A 15,442-nucleotide genomic window follows, 5' to 3' on the forward strand; every position below is an offset into this window, starting at 1 on the left:
ATGTAAACAAACTTGTTTGTCTGAACAAGAAGTAAGACTGATTGGACTTGTAGGCTCTAAAGTTTTACATTTTTAAATTTTTGAACGCAGTTGTTTTTTTCTACATAATTCTACATTTGTAAGTTCAACTTTCAAGATAAAAAGATTGCACTACAGCACTTGTATTAGGTGAACTGAAAAATACTATTTCTTTTGTTTTTTACAGGGCAAATATTTGTAATCAAAAATAAATATAAAGTGAGCACTGTACACTTTGTATTCTGTGTTGTAACTGAAATCAATATATTTGAAAATGTAGAAAACATCCAAAAATATTTAAATAAATGGTATTTATTATTAACAGTGCAATTAATCGCAGTTAATTTTTTAAATCACTATTACGTTTTTTTACTCACTTGAAAACCCTCCTAAGAAGTCTGACTACTGTGAACATACCTTTTGTATAATTACTGTGCTTGTAATCCTTAAGTTTCAGACATTTTGCCTTAATGTATTCCCCTACATGTGAGAGCTCATAAAGGCTAGTGCCCATAATGGCACTAGGCTCCTTAGAGTATCTGGGGAAGGTGCATGGTCATGGTGCCCATGCACTTCAGTGCAGTTGGCTCCACGTGAGATAAAAGGTCACACTGAACCTTTCCGAAAGGCAGTGCATCAGCCACTCATTGCTTCCCAGAGCTCTGGGAGGCATCAAATCTGAAGTAAGCAAAAAACCTATGGGAGCACGATCACCCATTGGATGGTGAGCCTCTGCACTACCTATAGCTGGTCACTCTGCATTACAGACACAGCATAGCAATGTGTGTGCATTTGAATACAATTGTAAACATGAATAAGATTAGAAAGAGTGGGCTAACGTGCAGACTGATCCAGAATTTATTCACACCACATAGTATGGGATGGAAAGGCCTTTCCCAGCAGCTCACATTTAGCCAGACTCATTATTTACAACATATACGATACAGCTACAACTGCAACAAATCTAGTGAGTCTAGAGAACAGATGAGGTTTAAATAATTCAACAAGCAAAGAAGGAGACTAAGTAAAACCCACATGAGCTTGTGCACTGGAGGTTGTTAAAAATTTGTTTTGCCTCTAGAACCACCGACTAGTTTGCACAAGAAAGGAGAAACATGGAAATATTAAACACACAAAATGGTGCTAAAATAACGGTTAGGGGCAAATTTTCCATCATCCTCAATACAGCCTCTAATTTTGTCCAGGTAAATACAGTAATTGTGCACTTACTGTATTTGCATGCAGAAATACTTGTTTGCAAGTGCAAGATTGCCTGGGTATCTATTTATCATACTTGAGATACTTCTAATGCAGCTATCCCCTTAGCACTGAAACACCGTTATTACTGTCCTTAGATAGTAACTGAGAAAAGAATTTGGCCCTAAGAAACACTGAAAAGTACGGATATTTCACCCCTAATTCAACCCTTTATGACTCTAAGGTTTGATATAGTTTTACAGTCTGATCCTTTATACTTCTCAACTGCTGACCCTCACTATATGAGTGATGTGTAGGGAGCAATAGTCCTATTTCCCATGAGTCTGACTTTTAAGTGTGACAGACTTGGTTTGTGATGACCTGCTCACACATGGCAGGGAGTCCCTATGACAGCTTTAAAAATGTAATTTTGTTTACAAAAATCCATTTAGAGCATCCCAGGATCCTTAACTTCAAATCTCAGTGCTCTATAACCATTCACTTCTCACCTTTACTTTTAATTCTGGTTATTGCAACTTTCACAGTAATATATTTCAAGTCAGGGGCTAAGCATTAGAATTCACAAAATATTAACTACTAATCACATTGCAGGATTCATATCAAATACCCTGCATTACATCAGCAAGCGTTTGGTCAGTAACGTTTGCAGGATCGGCCTGAAAGAATCAAAAAGGAATTTTTAAAGCCGTCTAAAAAAATTCTTTGGTGGGGACTTCTAGTTAAATATTTCCACAGAGGAGAAGACAACACTGACTGTTGCAATAAAAATCCTGGGCCAGATTCTCAGATAATTGTAGAGTGTCATAGAACCATTGACTTCAATTGATCTCATATGTAAAAACCAAAAATGCCCTTATTCATAGTATTAATTACACATCAGATTATTACAAATGGAAGAAGTTTAAAAACAAATGTACTTCTCACCATTTCTCTCTGCTATCCAACAGCCTGGGGATTGCCATAGAACAATTTTTAACCCATAGTCTATCTTTTCCATGGTGTGTTGTAATTTATGGCATATTGGGTAACTGTGATGGAATGAAAACTTGGTTGGAAAGTTTTTTTACCCAAATAAACATATGAGCATAGTACTATTTTATGTTACACAAGTACACTTGTAGGGATTATAGAGTCGTTTGGAAAGAGTCACAAATCAGCCGAGTAGAATATACAGTGCTTGTGCTGGTAATACAACTTAATAAAAACAATGTAGCTGTGATGTCTAGAAGAATTACTTAATTGCAATCTGCTTCTGTTTTTGCCTAAAGAAAAACAATCATCTAACATGGCAACTGCAGAAGAATGGGTGATTAGTTCTTTATCTCTCTGTATTTCTAGGTACTTAATCTGGACCTTATCCCCAAAGTATCTGAATCATTTTACGTGCTAAAAAGTCAAGATACAAAAACAAACAGCTCAGCCATATAAAGATACAAGTTGAAATCCTCACCTTATTGAAGCCAATGGGAGTTTTGCTATTGACTTCAGTGGGGCCAGGATTTCATCCCCAGTCTATATATAAACAACCACATTAGAATTGAGATAAACAGGAAACAATTGGGGCTAACTTGTTTATGTTCCTAAATGTCAATTTTTTAGGTTTTATTAAAAATAATTTAATTTAGAATGAAATAAAGTAAGTAACAACGAACCTCATCTATCACTAAAGACATCATTAATTGGTATTTTTTGTAGGTATCAAGGCAGAGATGGGTCTTGAGGAGACATTTAAAGGAGAAGGGGTTGGTAGACTCACATACAAGTGCAGGGAGGGTGTTTCACTTATAACATAGGCACAGTTTGTGCAAGAAGTTGTCAAATGAGTGGTTGGGGCTGGTATCACTGACAGAGTGATGGTGGGTGGAGTGAGACAATAGGAGACAAGGCCAGGTAAGCAAGGAGGAGCAGAATTGAAGATGATGATTGAACTTGATGCAGAGAAACAGGGAAGCCAAGAAAAATGGAGTATAAGTTCCAACAAACTACACTCCCTGGTTCTGATGTGTGCAAAATGTCATGAGAATCAGACTTCCCTTATTGTGTGTTTCTGTTTTCAACAGAGGTGTGAAGAAAAAGATGGAAAACAAGCATTTCTTACATTTTGGCTACCCATTTCTCATAAACTGGGAACCTATCAAAATAAATGATCATCTGTGGTGTTAAAGTGATTACTCAGCCTGTGCAAAACTACCATCAGAATAGTTTCTGCTTGTGGGATTGTCAAGGCAACACCATAAATTCCAAATGTTATTTTTCTAACTTGAATCATTCATACTGAGATTCTCAGTATAAAATGGGCTTGATTTAAAGAACCAATAGATTCAGCAATGGCTCCAAACCGCTTGGACTTCAATATGGGCCGGAACTACTTGGCCATATTACCTTTCTTTATAACATCCATAAAAAGGACAAAATCACAGTAAGCAAAATATTTTAAATGGGAACATAGGAAACCATATACCAAAGGGTGATCCAGAGCCTTCCAGTTTCTCTCAGCTACTTTAATAGTGGTCACATCCCACAACCTTTTGGCTAGGTATTTTTTTTTTACTTATTTTCTTTAAAGGTTGACCAAAAACATTTCATGCTGAAGGGCTCTGAAGGTTGCAGTATGCAGCATTCCAGTTACTTCAAAGCAAGCTATTCACCCTGCCTCCAGATTCTTTGAAGGTTCTGTAGCTGGAGGGAATGCTAATCTTTATAAAAAATGATCACTTTAAGGGTCTGATCTTGCAATCCTTTACTCATGCGTGCAGTCCTAACTCATAGATGTAACCTACGTAGTCAACAGAAGTATTCTCATGAGGAAGTATTATATCTTTACGGTGCAATTCTTCTTCTATTGAAGGTTTTTTTTAATCATTGGCTTCTCTAGCTCTTAGAAATCTGTGAGGGTAGTGGGCTTTTGTTTCAAGAGAAGTATTCAAGATTCTAATACTTGATTAAGATCCAAACATGTTATTTTAGTTTGCAAACATGTTTAAATAGTACAAAATACTAACCTGGATTATTCTGGGAAATGGAATCCTCCTATGGCATAGAAACCCTCTAGCAAATTCTACACCACCCACCTCAGGCATCAATATCCTGGGTGAGCTCTGGCTGCTATAATTTAATTAATAATGGAGATATCCCATCTCCTAGAACTGGAAGGGACCTTGAAAGGTCACTGAGTCCAGCCCCCTGCCTTCCTTAGGAGGACCAAGTACTGATTTTGCCCCAGATCCCCAAGTGGCCCCCTCAAGGATTGAACTCACAACCCTGGGTTTAGCAGGCCAATGCTCAAACCACTGAGCTATCCCTCCCCCCTTTCTATGATAGCCTATAGAAAGCTTGAGATTGTTCATAGCAGTATTGGGAGACTAGCTTGGCATAGGCCAATTCTAATATTGATGGGAGTGCAAAAGGGACCTTTGAGTATTCCCTCTTTGGCGGTGCTGAGTGTTCCTCCACTACAACTGAAAATTGGACCCTAAATGTCAAAGATTCTGTTTTGGTGCTTGCTGGATTAGGGCAGCAATATCACTGAAACAGTAATCATTAAAATATCATCCTAGCCATAATCAGGAGTATTTCACATCTTTAAAGCGCTGTACAGACTATAGCTAATTAATCATCACTATACACTGAGAGTTGGGGAAGTAAGCATCGTTATCCCCATATTATAGATATAGAGGAGTAAAAGGGACTTGTCCAAGGTTACACAGCAATTCTGTCACAGAACTAGGATTAAAATACAAGAATTCCTGGCTCCATTAGAGCATGGAATCACTAGTCTGATTTAAAAGTGCTGTAGACCATGGAATAGAGCTGTTCCTGCTTTTAGAGTGTTGCCTGGTTGGCGCTTCTAACTGAGCTTTGTCAACCCACCACATATTCTTGACAAGATGTTCTATAAAAATAATTAATATCACTATGCAAACATAGATCATGTCCAAATGCTCAAATGTAAATTGACTGGTAAAACTAAGCAGTTGTTGCTCTCTAGCATCACAAATCCATGTTTCTCTTTCCATTCTTGTCTAGATAAGTGCCATGATGCATGCTAGGGGTGAACATTCTCAGGGTGATCATCCATCTTTTAATGATCATATCATCTCGGTGACTATGCAGGCGCTCTATGAATGTTACAAATCTGTAACGCTATCCTCCCACGAGGACCCTGTATTGCTTATCCATGCCATTGTTATAATACACCTTGGCTGAACTGTTATAACATTCTCCCTTTGGAAAATTTCCAGGCAGGGGCTATATTTACGTCAGTTACAACGGATTCAAAATGCCTCTGCCAGGATTTTTAAAACAGACTAACATCTTCTTCTGTTTCACTCATATTGAGGTCATTACACTGCCTTCCTGTAAACGTATTAGGTTGATTGTCAGTTTTGTTGTTTCAGACATTTAGGCATCAAAATCAATGGGAGTTAGGCAGCTAAATAGCTTTGAAGATCTGGACCTTACTTCTTTCATTTCAGCTACTATTGCTGCAATCTACAATTTGCTGCTGATGGGTCACTGCTTGTTCCTGGAATCCCAGACAAGACTGTAGACTTTGGGTAAAAATTTCAAAAGTGCTTAAGTGACTTAGGAGTCTAAGTCCCATTTTCAAAAGTGACTTAGGCACTTGGGAGCCTAAGGCTCACTTGTGGTGTTCAGTGATCACTCAGTGTGTAAGGTACTTGTAAGCGATCTAATTTATTCTGTGTCTGGTTCTAACTGGCTGTGCATAACAAGAGCTTCACAGTGCCTTGCTCAGACTCTGTGTCTGGGAAGCTCAGCTCTGAAAGGCACAGACCCCAATACAGCAGCACCAAGAGTCAATAAGACATATGTGCCTGAGAGTCATTTTGAAAATGGGATGTAAGCTCTTAAAATCACTTGCCCACTTTGGAAAATTTTACTGTAAAGCTTTAAACTGCAATGTGCATTCTATTTGAAATTCCTATTCAGTGGACATTAAGCTTGTCATTTTATGGGTATTTTCACATCTAAATTCTAGTCTTATCTTTTAAAACTTGCCTTTGATTAGCACAGCTGTTATTGATTCTTTTTACTTAGCTGGGATTTCTGCAAGGGCTCTGCAGAGTAAGCCTGTTCTTATTTTATGGTGCTGTTAATCTTTTTTTCTTAAGAAGTACATGAACAATGTCCTAAGGGGAAGAATATTACATCTATATGAATAGATAACATAGATCAGAACAAAATAACTGGAGGAAGGAATATTTTCATAATCTTCCGTGAGCCTTATGAAGAATTCTAGATAACATGTATGGAGATACCTTTCATAAGACATATCTCAGGGGACCAACAGAAATTGGTTGCTTAATGGCAGTAGTCTTTAAAAGAAAGATGGAGCAGAACTATATTTAGTACAGTTGGGAATCATTTTGGGGGGTGGCATATGTCTGAAAACAGGAGGTTGTCTCATATCTATGTTCTCTTGCATAGGTTTCACTCTGTAGAGTTTTCCAAAATAATTGACAAGTTTTTACATGGTTCTAAAATAAAAGCAGAGGCTTTGTAATACAGGATAATTAAAATGTTTGAATAAAATATTGCATCACCTTATTCTTAATGTTGCTATGCCAATTTACAAAATCTAAGGATCTGGCCACTATGTTCAAACAACGTATCACTAGACACCAGAGAATTTCTATAAGTCTATGCTTCTCTCATGATAGTGCCAAAGGAATCCTACTTTTCTTCCTCATCAAGGCAGCAAGGCTAAACCACGCAAAATGTTGCTGAACCATAAATCACTTTGAAAACCTGAACTGCCTCCACTTAGCCCCAGAGCACAGCAACTCCTGTTACAAGGAAGTCCTACCTTAAATGACCTTTTGGGATGTAAGGAGTGTTATACATTAACACGGGAGGCAATTGTTCTGTTTACTTGGCACTGGTGAGGCATGACTGGAGTAATGTGTCCAGTTTTGGGCACCACACTTCAAGATGTGAACAAACTGGAGCTAAATGGACAAGAGGTTTGGAACCATGACCTATGAGGAAAGGTTGTAAAAACTGGGGATGTGTAGTCTTGAGAAAAGAAGGGTGAGGGGGGACTTGATAACAGACTTCAAACATGTCAAAGGTTATTATAAAAAGGATAGTGATTATAAGTAGTAATAGGCTAAGTTTTAAGCAAGGGAAACTTAGTTAGCTATTAGGAAAATAATTCTAACTATAAGAATAGTTAAGCAACTATAGGGAAGTTGGAGGTTTTTAGAACAGGTTTGACAAACACCTCTGAGGGATGATCTAAGTATATTTAATTCTGCCTCAGCGCAGGGAATGGACTAGATGAAGATCAACATCTGTGATGGCTTCATAGACCATTGAAAGAAAGCCTAGAACATAACCAGAGGAAAAAAATGTCCTTTCTTTCTAAGAATTCATCACATTCACACATGTAATAGTCATGGAAGCACAGAGGGCAATCAGAACCCCCACTAGTGACTGACCCCGGCACATGTTTCTGGCAGAGCACCCTTGGAACCTCTAATAACAATTTTTCAACACCTCCTTTGATGCGGGGAATCTACTACTCATCTTAAAACATGCAATAGTCTGACCGGTACTAAGGAAACTACTGCTCAGAGACATCACAAAGTTCTATGCAGTGTCTAATCTCTCTCCCTTTTCTAAGCAATTCAATCAAGAAACTAGCTAGCAAAAGAAACTAGAAACTAGCTAGCTACCAATGTGGCCAGCTGCATGGATCTTTTGCTGTCAAATGTCAGGCCTGAGCACAGTACAGAGAGTATCTGCTGCTGTGACTTCCTGATCTGTGACTTCAGTTATCTTCCAGATAACTGAAATACATTAATATTCATCCTGTTGGAGTTCTCTGCAGTATTGGGTACCACTGATGGCACTGGCCTCCAGTGGATTCCCAGTAACCTACCAGATTTGGGGCCAGGTCCTGTGGCTATTTGATGGGGCAAGACCTTTTCCACAGACAGAATAATAGGAGAAGAACTCCTCGAGGAGCTCCCTGTATAAAGTATCTACCATGAATATTTATGTGGGAGGTGATGATCCAGGCTCAGGGGATTTTGGAGAAGGGATGGTTGTGTTGACCATTTTAGCATGTGCACATATACCTGTGGTCATTACAGCTGTTAAAAGAAACGTCTCCCAGGCTCCAAAGCTGTGTTCTTAGAGAAATAGTACCAGAGTTGTGCAAGTTAACCAATCGGTATGACAGAAATCAAAAGGAATGTTGAAATAAAAGATGGCGAGGAGAGGAGGGGAGCATGACAATGGAGAAGAATGGGTATATTTTTATATTTGTTGACTTAATTTTATAAATACATTTTTCAATTCCCTTTCTTTTAAAAGGCATATATGTCATCTGAGTTACATTTCACCAGAACGATGAGATTTACAGTGACAAGGACATATGATAGTTTATAGGTCCTTTTAAAATTTCACATTGTACTAATGATAAACTTTTTTTAACTGATCTTCAACATATTTTTCTGGATTTCACCTACTTGTTATCAGATTTAAATTCCTTTGGGTAAAAAAAAAATTCTCTTTAGAGAATAGTCTGCAATATTTGAAAATCCTGGCTTCCAGGTACTCAGAACTGAACTACATTTTAGATAAGTTCAGATTCAATGAACATTTGGAAATTGTAGATCTAGATAATGCATCTGTGAACTGAAAATGTGTTGCTTCTCATCTAGCTGTGTAACTTGTGATATTGTGGTCTATTCAACACTCAGGGCCTAATTCTGCTCTCCCTGACGCTGGTGTAAATGAGGAATAACTCCACTGAAATAAACAGTGTGCAACTGGTGTAAACGAAATCAGAATCAGGTCACAACATTCAGAAATCCCTCAATGTCATATATATATATATATATATATATATATATATATATATAACATAAATTCAAGAAAGTGAATTTCTGTTACACAATCGGGGAAATCGAAAAAAAATAAATGTTGTGTAATTTTATGTGAATTATGTTCCAAGAAGTAAATCAGGAAGCAGTTACTGAAACTTGTATTTTAGGAGTAAACTATGATTAAAGTGTGTCTTAAACAATACAAGTATCAGAGGAGTAGCCGTGTTAGTCTGGATCTGTAAAAAGCAACAAAGAGTCCTGTGGCACTTTATAGACTAACAGACGTATTGGAGCATAAGCTTTCATGGGTGAATACCCACTTCGTCAGACACATGTGTCTGACGAAGTGAGTATTCACCCACGAAAGCTTATGCTCCAATACGTCTGTTAGTCTATAAGGTGCCACAGGATTCTTTGTTGCTTTAAACAATACAGTAATTGTAGAAACTACATGCAATATTAATAGGATCTTTAAAAGTTTTATGACATTAGATCTTCAAGTACTTTTCTTTTTCTTTACATTCAGTCAACACTTTTGGAAACACAAAACACACACGTATGCCTGTCTTGCAGTCACTTTCACTTACAATGTATCCAATTGTTTTTCTACAGTGGATCATTCTGTCCCCCCTTTCCTTTCCTGTGTAGCTGGAAAATTCCACTAGTTATATCTTTGACAGCTTTCTCCCCGTCCCGTCATTCCTTGTTTAAACATTCAAAGATTGAAAAATTATCAATTTAGCACATTCTGTAAACCTTACCTTGGAGCCGAATAAAGTCTCACTGATGATATCCTTAAAGGAACAGAGCAAAATATATTTGAATCCAAGTTTCTTCATGCCTCCAGTTGCAGTAAATCCTTTCCCAGACTACAGTCACAAACATGCATAGCTATCTGAACACACTGTGATAGGATAAAGCTTTATGCCTCTAGTCATACAAGGACTAGCGAAACAAAGAGCAGTGGAGTTTCTGGTCCTTGTGAGAAACAGTCACACTACTCAGTAGCTATTTAAAGAGTTGATGCCTTCAGGATAAATGCTCATAGTGTGTTTTCCTGTTTGTGTCAGAACTTAAATCTTTCATCCATTTCCTAAGAAGAGAAATAAAAGCACAATCTGTTGCTAGTAGCTCTGTAATTCATGAGAGACACTGTAGTGTGAGTGAAATAGAAAGGAAGGGATAATTTATTTGTTTTCCACTGAAAGGATGTAAGGCATTTCCCATTAATGTTATTTAAAAAAATCATAAATAAGTGCCCACATCTAACGTAATGAAAAGTTCTATCTGTATTGATATTGCAACCCCACCCAATCCAAAACTTCAGTACACAATGCCATCTAGGAAAGAAAAGTGAGCCAAAACTTGGATTACAGGAAAATCTAACATTTATGCGAAAGCCTTTCTGCTTCAGGAAAGTGTCCAAGAGAGCAGATCAGCTGAACACTTAGAAGACGATGAAGCTTTTAGAGAACATGCAACAGGGTTCACATTAAGAAAACAATAGAGCTGGGATTGTATGACAACATTTGCATCCAGATCCAAAACTTCTGAAGTTTGTGCATGATTGGATCCGGGTTTTGGCTTGGGTCCACCTCTAGAAAACACACCATGGAAACAATTCCTCACTGCAGTCTGTTAACTCACTGAAAGGAGATCTAATAAACAGCTTTCAAACAAGGTAAGTATTCCAAATGTTCTAACATATTTAAGAAAAACAGCTTTATTAGTCTAATAATCTAAACAGGTCTGTCTAAGACAGATTTCCTCTACCCTTTCCATCCCCACGTTGTAGGAGGAAGAGCTGAAACTCCGGTTACAGCTTCATGTGACATCTCAGTTCAGGGCCTCCAGAAACCTTGTTAAAGTCATCCAACAAAGTAAGGAAGAGAGAACCTGATATTTCTAATGTAAAAACCAACCCAACACCAGCAGAAAAAAAGAGAAAGAAATAGGAGGAAACAATCTCTGTGATGGCCATTATACATCTGCAGGGGCAGTAAAGGGAGGAAAAAAACAAATGGGATTTTGTTTTGCAATTCACCTTTAAGCTCGAATAGTTTTCTTCTAAATTTTTATACAGGAAATCAAAACTCTCAGTCTCATCTCACAAAATTTGGTCTTTATGTAGCCTTTTGATTTCATAAATCCTTTTGGATTTTAAATATTACTGTCCCTGGGATCAAGAATGCAGCTTGCTTGTCACTGTTTGCAATTATGGACTGGCTAGTCATGCTTTAAAGGATGAGCTGCAGGGACCTGGATGGCTCAGGAGATCGGCAATGGGCTTTCAAGCTATGAATTCAGCTTGAGTTGGCAATGACTGAAATAATGTGGTGGTCTCAGTCCATACCCACCTAGACAGACACCATATTACAATACCATCACCACAGGCACTAACTGAGAAGTTCAAGGCTGAAAGTCATGGAGACTGACCCACTCCCCCATCCTTAGAGGATCTCTCTCACCGGTTAAGTGGTGGGATAGAAGGACTGGAAAGCCAGCAATGCTGCCGCTTGTGCGGGGCCTGTTGTGTGGATAAATGATTAAATTAAAAAGGACACTGTCAGGTCATTTTAAACCTAGTTCTAGGTTTTTATTGACAATTTTTAACAAAATCAAATATTAGGAGAAATTTTTTCATGATGGTTTTTCAAAATTCAGTGAAAAAGTATTTGAAACATTAAAACATTCTCTACTAGTGTGCGTACAATAATCTAAAGGTGTTATTAGTAACAAAGTACGGTTCTAAGAATGTGGCCCATGCACTTTAACCTAATAGTGTCCCTTTAAAAATTTCCAGGGCCACAATCCTGGCAGAACCTCACACATGGGTGCTTAGACTCTCCAGGGCAGGAATTGTCTCTTATTATGTGTTTGTACAATGCCCAGCACAATGGGGCCATGACATCTTTTGGGGCCTTTAGGCACATATAATAAATAGAAATGATAAATAATAATGGGCTACTATACCACTTGGAGCCCCACGGAAGCCAGTGGGACTCTGCACGTCACTGAGGTCTTCCTGACAACATTCTTTGCAGAATCAAGGCCTTATGAAGGTCATTCCAGGAAAAGTTGTTTTAAGGAACTATCATTTTTCACGCCATGTGCACAAGAAGCTCTGAGCTGATTTCGTAGATGGTTCATACAGGGAAAAAAGGGTATAATATTTCAGAAGCAGTAATGCTGAGCATTTAATAGCTTTCCATGACCAATATATCTGGTCTTGCAGTATGATTTTCCTCAGAATTAAACAAAATGAGGCACATAATAGAAATGACCCAAACCTTTAAAAAAAACACCATCTATTTTATTGCTGCATACATATATGATCTGCGCCGTGCTTAAAGTTAGGTATGTGCTTAAGTATGCTGATGAATCTGGGCATTAAACAGTAATTAAGAGCTCCCACTTTAACAGGTAAATGTTACTGTGATATTGCTTAAAGCAGTGGTTTTCAAACTGCGGGTCAGGACCCAGTGCTGTGTCACAGAACATAAGGCACTGTGTCGCGGAACGTAAGGCACTGGGTCACAGCGGCTCTGTTAAAAGTCCCATCGGCGGTGCTGCCCGGCTAAGGCAGTCTAGTTCCTATCTGTTCTGACACTGCACTGCGCCCTGGAAGCAGCCAGCAGCAGGTCCAGCTCCTAGGCAGGAGGGTCCCGCCTCGAGCACCAGCTCTGCACTCCCATATACCGGGAACAGGTCAATGGGAGCTGGAGGGGGCGGTGCCTGCATGCTGCTGGCTGCTTCTGGGATGCAGCACGGTCCGCGATGCCAGGACAGGCAGGAAGTCTGCCTTAGCACCCCTGCTGCGCCGCTGACTGGGAGCCACCTGAGGTAAGCCTGCACCCCAATCTCCTGCCCCATCCCTGAGCCCTCCCCCAAACCCAGAGCCCCTTGCTGCACCCCAAGCCCCTCATTCCCAGCCCCACCCCAGAGCCTTCACCCCCAGCCCAGAACCCTGACCCCCTCCAGCCCTGAGTCCCCCCAAACCCAGAGCCCTCTCCTGTACCTCAAACCCCTCATCCCCTGACCCACCCCAAAGCCCCCTCCCACACCCTGAACCCCTCATTCCCGGCCCCACCCCACAGCCCTCACCCCTGCACCCCAACCCTCTGCCCTAGCCCTGAGCCCCTCCCACACCCCAAACCCCTCATCCCCAGCTCCGTTGGGTTGCAGGCATCAACAATTTTCTTCAACTGGGTCGCCAGAAAAAAAGTTTGAAAACCACTGGTTTAAAGGACTCTGCTAAGCCCTCATATATAGGTTCACAGATTTCAAAGCTAGCAGGGACCATTGTGTTATATAGCCTGACCTCCTGCATAACACAAGTCATAGAACTTCTGCCCAAATAATTCCTAGAGCAGATCACATATGAAGAGCATGAAAACAAAGCTCCAGAAAGGATGAGGAAGAGTCTTAGTTTGACTAATTATTCTGCAAAAATGAAGCTGGCACGATCATAAACTCATATGGCGGCTTGCACTGAAACATAATTACTGCTTCCTTTACAAAGGCTCAACATATTGATTTATTTAGGGTGACCAGATGTCCCAATTTTAGAGGGACAGTCCCGATTTTTGGGTCTTTTTCTTATCTAGGCTCCTATTACCGCCCACTCCTGTCCCGATTTTTCACACTTGCTGTCCGGTCACCCTAGAGCTATTCCAGCTCACAACGGGTAGAAATCAGAGAATCTTGCATAACAGAATTTTACATTAACTCTGGGATACATTAACCACACATGCTCCAGATCTGGCATGCTTTCATTAAAGTGAAATAACATTATTCCGAAACTCAAAGATAAGTGAAACATCTCAAGATAAGCCATTAGAGGAAATAAAGAGGAAGAAATGATGGCCAAAATACTAACAGGTGACTGTGACAGGGTTCTAAGCAGAAAACTGTCACTGCAGCTCCAATTAAGGGAGGTGAATTGGAGCAGGGTAGACCACCTGGCCCTTATTGGGGAAATTTGAACAGCTGCTGCCTCATCAGGCTGGGGCTGGATAAGAGCCCCAAAGGAAGGAAGGTGGGAGAGCTGGAAAGAGGGAAGCTGCAATAGAGGAAAGGTAGTGAGGGGGAAGCAGAGAGAGATAGCTTGCCCCCGCTCTCCTGCCAGTGGACTGCAAGAAGGGGATTACTTGTATGGTGGAAAGGTGGTGGGAGCACAGCCTGTAAATAAAAGCACCAGGTGTGCACTACACCTAAAGGTCTCTTTGTGATGTTCTCAGCCCAGCGGGGGCAGGAGCCGGGGGTGGGGGTGGGGGCCTGCAGGGACGCTGTTACAGTGACATATGTTAAAGTAACTATTGTGATAGAAAAAACATAGAAATACATCCGCTTGCTTCCCCAGCCCTTACATAGGCAAACCTCCCACGGATGCCATTGGGGTCCTGCAGGACGGAACCCTCCATTACTACGATTCCAAAGATCTAACTCATCCAGTGGGCTTTGCAGGGGGAGCTTTGCAAACATCTTAAATGGAATTTGTGATCAACAGGAGACTGCTAAACTTGAATTATAGTTCTAGCTCTGACTAGGAAAGCCTATCGCTGTATTATTATACAGTGTATGAAATAGGGATTTTTAAAGTATTTAACCCACAAGTCGGTTTAAACATAAAAGCAGTCATGCAAGAGGAGAAGATTTACAGAGCATGACAAAAGAGAGGAAAGATTGCAGAATATGTAGTGCCAGCAGATGAAGACGAATGGAAAAGAAAATTCATATTTATTGTAGGAGTAATTTTTCTTTTGCAATGCTGCTGTGTTTTATAGAAGGGCTGCTGCCTGGTTACTTAGCTGAATTTCATAATCAAGCTGAAATGGCATTCTTTATCTGGAGTAAAAAATGTTGGCTCTGAAGGTCACCTTGACAATTAATTTGCTTGTTGGATAAACCTTCTTCAAGAGTAAATTAACTGTGAGAGTACTGAGCTTGCTTTCGGTGGGCATTGAAACAGGGATGGATGGATGTTGAAACAATGCAAGGAGCTGTACAAGCTGGGAGATATACACAGAGTAGGCAAACAAAATATCCTTTAGGTCGATCAAGAACTTTTAAAAACAAAATATGCATGCATCTCAATATTTAGATGAAAACATCGACATCGATGACCTCAGTAATTCAGAACTAATATTTCCCCGCTTCACTATCTTCTGACAATATTCTCTCATTAGATTTCTATAATGAGAGGTTATCTTTCTTCACTTTGCTTTAAGCCATGTCATGGAGAAACTGGCTATCCTAATCCATAGTATTTACAGTAAGATTCACAAAGCAAAGCCAGATGGGGAAAATTACTTTCCCTACAAGCCACACATTTCTTTACAAACTAAACA

The 15,442-nt window shown here is 39.7% G+C and overlaps 1 protein-coding gene across 8 annotated transcripts in view; it reads right to left on the bottom strand.

The window, feature by feature from the left end:
- Positions 1–15,442, bottom strand: part of ARHGAP28 (Rho GTPase activating protein 28) — an 89,886-nt gene that overhangs the window by 48,037 nt on the left and 26,407 nt on the right. For 2 of the 8 annotated variants that reach the window (XM_034762648.1, XM_034762649.1), the window contains exon 1: positions 9,854–10,237. The exons of 4 other annotated variants lie outside the window; for them this stretch is intronic. The gene's annotated coding sequence lies outside the window, so the exon portion shown is untranslated. Of the gene's footprint in view, positions 1–9,853; positions 10,238–12,065; positions 12,205–15,442 lie in introns of those variants that run through there. 2 more of the 8 variants (XM_034762651.1, XM_034762654.1) reach the window with 2 other exon arrangements.

The sequence above is a fragment of the Trachemys scripta genome, chromosome 2, assembly GCF_013100865.1.
Source record: "Trachemys scripta elegans isolate TJP31775 chromosome 2, CAS_Tse_1.0, whole genome shotgun sequence".
NCBI lineage: Eukaryota > Metazoa > Chordata > Testudines > Emydidae > Trachemys > Trachemys scripta.